Source organism: Lynx canadensis, chromosome C1 (assembly GCF_007474595.2).
Source record: "Lynx canadensis isolate LIC74 chromosome C1, mLynCan4.pri.v2, whole genome shotgun sequence".
NCBI classification, from domain to species: domain Eukaryota; kingdom Metazoa; phylum Chordata; class Mammalia; order Carnivora; family Felidae; genus Lynx; species Lynx canadensis.
The window spans coordinates 94,079,808-94,090,639 of NC_044310.1; the positions used below are offsets into that span (position 1 = coordinate 94,079,808).

General features: G+C 44.0%; 1 long non-coding RNA gene across 1 annotated transcript; it reads left to right on the forward strand.

Moving 5' to 3' along the window:
- Positions 1-166: 166 nt before the first annotated feature.
- LOC115522120 lies at positions 167-2,210 on the forward strand. Its single transcript, XR_003971259.1, has 2 exons — positions 167-907; positions 1,850-2,210. It is a non-coding gene; the product is annotated as an uncharacterized LOC115522120 (long non-coding RNA).
- Positions 2,211-10,832: the final 8,622 nt, after the last annotated feature.

Genomic DNA, 10,832 nt, shown 5'->3' on the forward strand with positions numbered 1-10,832 from the left:
TCCTCCTCCTCCCCCGCCTCCGCGCTCCCCCCGCCCCTCCCCGGCCCCTCCCCCGCGGGGCGCGCGCCCGCCCCTCCGCGGCCCCTCAGGATGCCCGCCCACCGCGCGGGCGCGCGCCGCGGGCCCGGCCCCTCTCCACCCGCCGCCTCACCCCTTGTGGCCGCCCGTGGCCTTCGCTTTGCGCCTCCGCGTGCCCTCGAGCCCCCGGCGGGCCGAGGCGGCCCTCGGGGAGTCCGGCCCCCGGACAGTGCTCCCCTCGCGTCCGGCCCGCGAGGCTTCTCGGCCTGCCTGGGCCACCCCGCCGCCCCGCGAGCGGCGGCCTTCTCGTCCTGCACGCGCCGCCTGGGCCCGCCCGGGGAGGAGGGCCCCGTGGGGCCGGGGCGGGCGAGGAGGGAGGACGGAGATGCGCTCCGGGCCCGGAGCGTGGTGGAGCGAGGGAGTGACAGGCCCGGTGGGCGCCCTGGGGGAAGAGGCCAGTCTGCTGCCCACACCCTGAGCCCACTGAAGCTGGAAGACCGCCAGGCCTGGAGCGCTCTGAACAATTTAGCTCCTAGGTGCATGAGAAGCCCAACGGAGTAATGGGTGCTGATGAGTTTCGCACCCGGAGTCTGAAGAAAATGAGTCATTAAAGGCATTCAGGGACTTTGCTGTGTAGCAAGAGATTAGTTCTCACTAATGTTAATGGCTGAGATTTCAGCCCTTGGGAAGAATCAAGGACCAAGTTCCTGGTTGCGATTGGCGAGGGCAGAGAGGTCTTTAAAGAAGAGCAAGGTTTCCTGTCAGTGGGCACAGGAGAGGAAGAGGAGAAGAGAAATTCACATCTCGTCCGAAGTCCGTGGTGGGAAGGACTGGAGCAAGATGGGTACCTAGACCCCTCAACTTAATGTTCCACGTTGCTGGCTTTGTGGTAGGGTTTGCCACGCTCTAGTTGTTACACTGGGAGAACATTCAGCCTGCAATTTGTATCTCTGTTGCTTGATTTTGGCCTGGGGACAACAGTTTTATCCCCTTTGAGCCTAAACTCTTTCTTGAGATTGTTCTGTTTCTAGACATTTTAGCAACTCCAACTTAGAGTCGACCCTAGGCTTTAGAATGCATTTTCTACTGTATCATTCGACTCATTTACAAAAGGGAACTGTTTGGACTACTCCCTCACCCATCATACCTTAGCTAATAATTCTACCCCCAGTAACTGCGATTTGTGGTCACTACTTACCACCGCTTGCAACCCAGGCTCTCTAGGGCAGAGATGAAGTCTTACCCAGTTCATATCCCTAGCAACTACCAAAGCGCCTGATAAATAGTAGGAACTCAGTATGTTTGTTGAACTCCCCAATAAGCAATTCTTTGCATTTCTGTCTGCTCTGGGGTATCAACATTTCTCCTTTCTGAACCCAGGTCCACTGGGATTCCTGGGATGAAGAGTGACGGGAAACAGCTCACGAGGTGTATATTACTCGGTTATTTCACCGAGTAATAGAGAATCTACCAAGCTGTAGATTCCACCTCTGCCTCTTCTGGGTACAACAAGCATTTATGTTCTTTACTGGCCTTTTATCTTTGACTTCACCTCTAGGTCAGTACTAGGCACTGCAGACGGTGACATGTGTTGTAAGATGGTAAAAGGAGACAACTAGGTAAAACAGTCTCACAAAACTAGAACACTGTTTTTGAGCTGGTGATTAGGGTAGCGGTATAATCAATCATTCATATATTTAAAGCTAAGAATAAGACAGCCGGCTTGCTGCAAGGTTGGCTCGTAGAAAGGCAAGGACCCTATTTTTAAAGACCAAATGTTTCATGCACTTCTGTGTCTGACCTAGAAAGTGATTTATTTCTCCATTTGCAGGAATCAGTACTGGAATTAATATTAATCAATGGCAAGGGAGACCAGAACAGAGGATGGTCCTGTGATGGATGGTCACAAGCTTCTCCCTGCTGTGAAGTATCTTTCCTTCAGAAACGACTCTTTCCATTCCTTTCATGTATTTGCCTTCTCTGGAAGACTCATTATGAGCTTCTTAGGACAGCCTTTGCTTTGTATTTGAGGCCCAGAGAAGTCGGGCAGTTTGTTCAAGCCCGCACAGCTAGTTAGGGGCAGAGCCGAGCCTAAAATCTTGGGCCATTTCCAAATCCAGTGTTCGCCCTACTGTATCACACTGTGAAACTCTTGAGTTGATCACTGTGAGTGCTTAATAAATATTAGATTTCTAACAGCAGCCTATTTGCTTCTGATTGCTGACTAGTTCACTTCAATTCATATTTATTTGAACTGAAAACCACTGCCTTCTGACAGCTGGTCTATTGTTTATAGGAAATGAGTTGGTGGGCGAATTCCAGCCCTGTTGGACAGCAGAACCCATCACAACAAATCAATGTCAAAAATAGCACTTCAGGAGGAATACGTGCCACTTATTTAGTACCCCCAGTGGAGTAGCTCAAAGTGATTTGAAAATGTCTCATTAATCCACATGACACCCCTGCAGGATAATAATAATATTATTCTAATGTTTAAGCATAGAAATGTGGCAAAGCCAACAGCGTCTCTGAGCATGTGCAGATTTTCCTCATATTTCAAGTCCTCAATAGCAGACCCTAAATAAAACCATCAGGTTTGCAAGCAGCAAGGGTGAATCTTGGTTTGGGCTTTCTGTGTTGCTCTGGACATGGCTTGAGTTTCTTACTGGTCACAACAGTACTAGGAGTAGCTCGCCGACGGTCTGCCAGATGGTTAGCAGCTTCTGGAATTAGTCCAGAAGTGTTGGAGAGTGGGGCAAGGCAGGTCTAGAAGTTACCACTAATTACAATGATAGATAAATGAATGAAAAAGAAACCCCGCCTGCTATGTGCAAGGCATCGGAGTATGGAGTTTGAATGAGGAGCTTGCCCTCAAAAGACTTACATGGAGTTGGAAAGACAGGATACAAGTTTGTGAAATCTTTACAACAGCATTGTGCCAGAAATGTCACAAGCTGCCCTGTGACTATTTGGTCCCTTCTAGCCAAGCTGCTACTGGCTGTTTCTCATTCATACTAAACTGGTTCCTACCTCAAGGGACTTTGTACTTGTTCTTCCCTCTGCCAGAAACACTCTGCAGGTTTTCGCATGGCTTTTCTCCATTACTTTTGGTCTCCATGTAAAATATCTCGGGGCGCCTGCGTGGCTCAGTCTGTTAAGTGTCCGACTTCAGCTCAGGTCATGTTCTTGCGGTTTTTGGGTTTGGGCCGCGCGTCGGGCTCTGTGCGGACAGCTCAGAGCCTGGAGCCTGCTTCGGATTCTGTGTCTCCCTCTCTCTCTGCCCTCCTTGCTTGTGCACTCTCTCTCTCTTTCTCAAAAATAAGTAAAATTTAAATAAATAAATAAAAAATAAAAGAAAATGTCTCTTCATCAGGGATAATTTCCCAGACCACAACCGGCTGATTTCAAAGAGTTCCCCTTCCTTCCCCCCCTTGGTAACTTTCTAATCTCTTACCTGCTTTATTTTTCCTTACTCTATTTATTTCTTTGAATTTATATTTTCCATTTATTTGGTCACTTACTTATTGACGATCTCCTGCACTAAAACATAAACTCCCCAATGGCAGGGTATTGACTTTTTTACTTGTATGTCACCAAAATCTAGACTAATACCTGACACACAAGAGGCGCTTAATCAGTATGTGTTGAATGGTGGAAAGAAAGGTGCAGAGCGAACGCACGAGGCATAGTAAGGTCCAGTGAGTGAATCAGTTTGCTGGTATAGAGGGGTTATTTTGGAGAATTATCTGTCCAGTTCTGGTTCTCTCTCCCAGAACCAACTAGGCTGTGCAGATATGCATTAATTTGTTTTTTAAGTGTCACTTCCTCTTTCTCTACCCTCCTGGATGGGTCTGTCCTGAACTCTGGAATTTTATTCTAAACTGCCTACTTAGATATTCTTCCTGATGAGACCCCAAACTTAATATTTATAGCACTGAACTCATTATCTTTCTCTCCAACGTTGTTCCTCTTCCTGTTTTTCATACTTCATGCTAGAATACAAAGTCATCCCTCAATCTCTCCTCTGCCCCCCACATCCAGTTGGTCACTAAGTGCTTTCTCTTCTCCATCCAAGTCCCTCTCAAGTTCTGTCCTCACCTCTTCATTCTCACTGCCACTGTCCCAGTTCAGGCTCTCCATTTCATAACAAGCTCCCTGCTTCCAGTCTCTCTTTTGTGTATTTCGTCACCGGGAAGTAGCTGAGTTATTTCTGTAAAACATAGATTTGGTCACATTGCTCTCTAGTGCTGCCATGATGGCTGAACCCTGGTGCTGACCTGACATTCTGGCAGCCATCTTCTGTGTTCTTTCCACACCACTTACTGGTCCTTGGACATGCCAGCCACCCCCTTGCACACAGCCATGCATCTGCTCATGCTCTAGCTCACTGGACACCCTTTCCACCTTTTACCCACTGGCGAATTCAGTCTTCAAGGCCCAGCTTAGATGTCAACTCTTCTGACACCCCCACCCTCCCGGTCAGCCATGTTTACCACTTCAAAGAAACTCAGCAAAAGTGATTATAAAGGAATTCATGATTTTCTTCCTCATCAGAAGTACTATCGCATTTTGTTCAGAGTTCCATAAGAGGGCTTTACTGTACTATATTTAGTGTGTATGTGATGATCTGTGTCCCTATGAGAGTGTGAACTCCTATTAATAGCTAACATATTGAGCAGTGAACACACAGTAATAAGCCAGGACTCTGCTAAGCACTTTATACGCAGTAATCTCCAACAGCCCTGTGGGTAGGCAATATGACTGCTGTACTATTCTACACCTGGACAAATAGTGGAGGGTGGGAAAAGTCACTTCTGCAATATCATACAGAATTAGGACATGGCAGAACCAGGATTCGAACGAAGTCCACATTCACAAGTCCATCCCTAGACCACCTTTGCGAGGGTTAGAGGGCTTGTCTCATTCATCTGTGTATTTCCAGTCTCCGATATTGTGCAGGTATACGACAAATGATTTTTGAATAATATAATTTAAGAAAAACAATCACGAAGCATAAATGCTTAGTCACTAAAATCTGATGGATAGACCGTGATGAAGGTGTTAGTCCTGTACCTCAACACCAAGGCTATAAAATGCGCTTTCTTGAATTTGTACCATTTTTAAGAAGAAAGATGCTAGACACAGGGAAGAGGTTATTCTAGAAATAGATGCAGATACAGGTTCTGCCTGGGGTTAAGATGGCTCTCAGAATGAACCAGCAGTCTAGTCTGTGTTCTCACATGGCAGGGTGATTTTCAGAAAATAACTTTTATTCAGAGAAGACTGGAATTCTGTCAGAAAGTATGGCAGCCGAAGAGATACAAGTATTATGTTAGGCCAAGCATTTAAATAAGTCCCGTGTTTCTTCTTAAGCTTCCGGGTAGGAGAGAGTACAGACACTGAAATACCTGCATGGCTTTTGCTCGTTCTGGTTAATGTATTGAAAAATCAGGCAGTCACACTCCTAATCATAGATGAGCTGTGCAATTAATGAGACAAGCAGTAGAGCCCTCTGTATGTACCAATTATTTGTTGGCAGATGGGAATCTTAACATTTGTAGAGACAATTGAATGGTTTTAGATCACTGCCAAACGTATTAACTTTCTTCTAGCAAGAGGTCCGTTACACGTAATACTTTCACCGTGGTTTTTCTCAAAGTGGACGTGATGAAGAATGCTTATTTATTTATTTTTTAACGTTTTCTTAAATTTATTTTTGAGACAGGGAGAGACAGAGCATGAACAGGGGAGGGTCAGAGAGAGGGAGACACAGAATCTGAAACAGGCTCCAGGCTCTGAGCTGTCAGCACAGAGCCCGACGCGGGGCTCAAACTCACGGACCGTGAGATCATGACCTGAGCCGAAGCCGGCTGCCCAACTGACTGAGCCACCCAGGTGCCCTGAAGAATGTTTAAAAATATCTAGAAAACTCCTTGTGTTTCTTCACATTCTTTGTGTGAAGTACTTGTTGTGAGGCTACGGGTGAACCACAATAAAATTAATTTGGAGAGATAAAAGGGGTGGTTTTAGTCACATGACTGAGTTGATATTAATATGAACTGTTGACCATAAATTGACATGCAACTGTAAAACTTCAGCAGACATTTACAGGAATCTACTGAAATAGATCGAGGTTTTGAGCAAGGTTTTTTTTTTTTTTTTTTTTTGTATTGCCAATCTGGTGCAAACCAAAGCATATTTTATTAATCTACAGACAAAATGTTACAGTGTGATTACTTTGTCATTGGTTTTGCAATGATGTTGACAGAGCAACTCAACATGTCTGTCAAATGGTATTACCATTTTATTGACTTTTCATGACAATGGCGATGATATTAATGAAAGCATATAAAGGCCTACGATGAACCAATTAATACTGAGTACTGTAATGACAAAAGAATATGAATGCAATTCTTTGGGGACTTCATCATACCTAAGAAAATGCAATGGATATATTACTTGGTTATAAAACGAATGCAAATAAAACTAAAACATGTTGTGATGTGTCAGACTTTGCCGACCGAAACATAGCTGTAAGTATTGAAAATCTTTATTTATAGTCTCCACTCAGGATAACTCAGTTATTTCCCCCCCCAACTAGACAATGTGACTTCTATATATTTTTTATTTTGGATCCAATTGCAACTTTTCAAAGAGTTAAAAGTGTCCTACAAAGAACTCTTATCGTAACCATTTGAAAATAAGTTGCCAAAATTATTTGCCAATAATTTTCAAAACTAAATTGCCGATCACCCTTGAATACTTTAGTGTGTTTTGTGTGTATTCTTGTAGTAACCACAACGACGCCACTCTAGTTGGGAAACTAACATTTTGCATTGCTACCACCCAATCCTCAGGTCCCATTCAAGCTTACCACTAGGGCAATTCAGTTCTTGAACCAATTCTAAGCAAACTTGTCAGAATATATTAGGAAATCTCACCCTTACCTTTACTCATGGTGGTGGGTCTAGAATCTACCTTGTTGTCCTAAACCCAAGGCGACTGGGATGCCCTTCCCACCCCCATCCCCCCATTGCCTACACACCTTCAGCCTAGTTCTGGACCCTTGCTATATTTTGCATGACAATAGGATCAAGCCTCTACCTTAACTTGCTACTGTTCTCTCCACTTTGTTCTTTAAGACTGAAGCCCTACCCTGAAACCCAACTGGCTTGTTTAAGATCCTCTCTGTCCTTTTAGCCTTTAGTAGGCTCCCCAAAGTCTGAAACCTGCCAGAGGCTGGAATTCTTATTTATGCCATATGGGTTTCTTGGAACTTCATAGCTTCTCTGACTACCAGGATTGCCCTCACCAGTCCTGTAGCCCTGCATCTTCCACTGGTTTGGACCCCATGAATAATGAGGCTTCCCCAGCTTGTACCCAGATTTCGTTCTTTCCCCTAGAACTTTATTATTTTACAAGTTGACCACCCTCCTTTGGGACTTGTCCTAAAGCTGAATTTATTCCCCCAGCTTCAAATCCCATCATTCCTGGCTTCCCTTTATATCTTTACCAGTCTAGTGAGGTCCTAGAATGCCTCATGACTGAGCTACATACATTGGTATGCACAGCTAGAAATGCTAAAACAATTTCAACTGAAGCACACTGTTTATATAGTCACTCAAATGAACAGATGTATAATCACATATAATATATATCAGTTTATTTACAGTTCATGTAAATGTAAACTGGGGATATATAATATAATGTAAATTAAGGTAAGATAATAGATATAGATAGATAAAATGTCCTCATTTCCCACCCCCATCACACTCCATTTGAATTTAGGAGTCCACATGTAGGATACCAATCTCAACATGCATGTGAACAGAACTTCCTCCCAAATGCTGTTGTCAAAGATTAGCTTTCAGAAAAAGCCTACTATTTGAGTGTGTTTATCCATTATGTTGTTCAGAACAAGCTAATGTTAAGATGTGCTGTAGTATAGCAGAAAGCGTTTTAGCCTGGGATTCAAACTATCTGGAGTTGAAGTGCCCTTGGGGCGCCTGGGTGGCTCAGTCAGTTAAGCGTCCAACTTCAGCTTAGATCATGATCTCATGATCTCAGGTCATGTCATGGGCTGACAGCTCAGAGTCTGGAGCCTGCTTTAGATTCTGTGTCTCCTTCTCTCTATGCCCTGCCCCCACTCTCTCTCTCTGTCTCTCAAAAATAAATAAAAACATAAAAAAAAATAAAGTGCCCTTGACAAAACCACTTGACCTCTGTCTCAGTTTCTCACCCATACAATAAAGAAAATAATATCTGAGTCACATGCTAGGAGAGTTAAGTGAGATTATATATGCAGAAAGTACTCAATTACTGGTCTTGCCTGGAGTAGGTTCTCCGTTGTTTGTTCACTCATACTTTCCACACAACACAAATGCACAAGAGGGGGGAGTGGGTGAGATGCACTAAAATGTTCATACTTCTGATTGCAAAAGGCCACATGTGATGCAAGTCTTTTATCTGTTGTATCTCAAAATAGGACAGGCTTCTCACTTCTGGCTTTAATTAAATGTGGCCCAATAGCATCCACACTTAGCAGGGCTTACAAAACTAGTCAGAGAACAAAGGGCATCCTTTAGAATCAGAACTCTGGTATTCCCTGGTTATTAGTACTATCGCATCTGTTTCTTCAAAACTCAGTGTATGGCACTTAGTAGTCACTCAAAAAAATATGTGTTGAAGTAAACATTTAAAAAAAAGATTATCTGGACTAATACATTCATTTTACAGATAGAATGATAATATCTGTATCTCAAGGTATAAGGAACTTCCATCCAAAGTCCAGCATTTAGTGACAGAGTCAGAATAGAATTTAACGTTACTAATTTCCAGCCAAGTTCAAAGAACTTTCATCCATACTTTTCATCTTTTTCAACGTACTCATTCACTCAGCGCATCCCTCCTTTCCTTTCCGCGATATCTATACGTGCCACACATGGGCATCGAAGATGAACGGGATGTGTGTGCTGCTTTTATGTGCCTGTGACATCCTGCCTCACCTGACCTCTTTGGACTCACCCTCAGTCCTGCCTATACCGATAGCACCTGCTGGACCCTTTTTTTTTTTTTTTTTTGCATTAGCCGACTTCTCTGCCTAGATCTTGGGTTCCCTTCCTTTTCTTTCAGCCTTTTCACTCCTACAAAGTTTCTGCAGTTTCCTGACTTATCAGTTCACCCAGGAAGCAGGATTTCTTACCCAGAACTCCTCTACTTTGGACCCCTCCCTAAATCCTCAGGCCAAGTGGAGCTTGAGAGCCTGCCCTTTTGGTGACACATCACCTGCTGGGGAGAACATGCCGACCTCTGCCTTTAACCACCACATCGAAGAGTCTACACTTGGCAAAATCAATGCTACGTGTTTCTTAAACGCATTCCAATTGGGGCAGCCACCTCAACAATGCCAGTTTAATGGGACCTGAAGTAGGTCACAAACCCTAATTCTGGTACGCCATGGTGAGCCCTAATGTATCTATCTGCGTGTGCACCAATGGCCGTCTGTCCCACTTCCTGTCCTGTCCTCCCACCATGCCCTACCGGCATCTACCACGCTTCTCCTTGAGAGACCAGCTCTGCTACCTGGGTCACCAACTGCTGCCTGAATCCTGCTGAGGGCCACCCTCCTAAAACCATGGCCTCATTGCCCAGCCAATGTCAAGCTGCCTGGATTTCCGCTGCTACATCAATCCCAGTGAGAATATGACTGGACATAGTTTTTCAAGCCATGGATGTAGCTGGTCCCTCTTTCTCTGCAACCACATTGAGGACATGCCCTTTTAGGCCAGACCCTAGCAGGATGACAGGCTTCAGAGATGGGCACAGGGAACATTGCTTTCTTGCAACAAGGAGAATAAAACAGCAAAATCTGAAAAGAGAGATTTAATTCCCGAGTATCAATATCTGAGAGAGGTAGGAAGTGAATGTGCTGTGGCAATACATATTATTAATGGATATAAGTGCCCAGAAAACACTGGCTCATAGCTTTGGGAGATAATGCACTGCTCAGTACTCCTGATACCCTACTGTAAGGTTGATTTCTAAACAAATGGGCTGAAACTCAATTATCCATAATTCTGAAGCACAAGAGCTCTGGGCCCACCTCAGCATGAAGAATAAATTCAAAGGTGCCAACTAAAAAGAATATTCCAGATGCTCACAATTCAAATATGTAATCTGAGAGTGTTTTAAGTGCATCTCAGTACTCTAGTGCTTCGTGAATGGTCTGGCTACATTATCAACCCCAGATATTGAGAAACTGAACAGCTCTTACTTTTTATAATGCTACGTGCCTGAGTCAGAGGAAAAGCTGAGGAGGATTAGAATACTGGAATATTCCTTTTTTGGGTCAGTTGTTACTTTTAATACAGTTGTTACTGTATCCAGATCGGCTTTGGAGGTTAAAAAAAACTTAAATGATATGCCATGTAAAATATATTGTAAATGGGGTCTTTTGAGTTTATTTTCCTAAGATAACAGGCATGGGAATGGAAAATTGATGGCCAGGCCAAGAAACGTGGTACATTCAGTGTGCCAGGTTTTCTGACTTCACCTGATGAATGATTTCTGGGTTCAGTAAAGCAACATGTTTAGGAAACTCCAAAATAGATTGTTTTTGTAACCTCTCCATCTGGATCATAGAAGCAGTGGCCATGCCTTTATCATTACCTTCCTCAGTGTCCAGTACAGTGCTTTTTACATAGTAGAGCCCCACAGATGTTCATAGAATGTTTAATGAATTACTCGCTTCCTATATTGACCAAAGGAACACACTGATACATTTTAATATAATGTTTTCCTGCCTAAATGCAGTC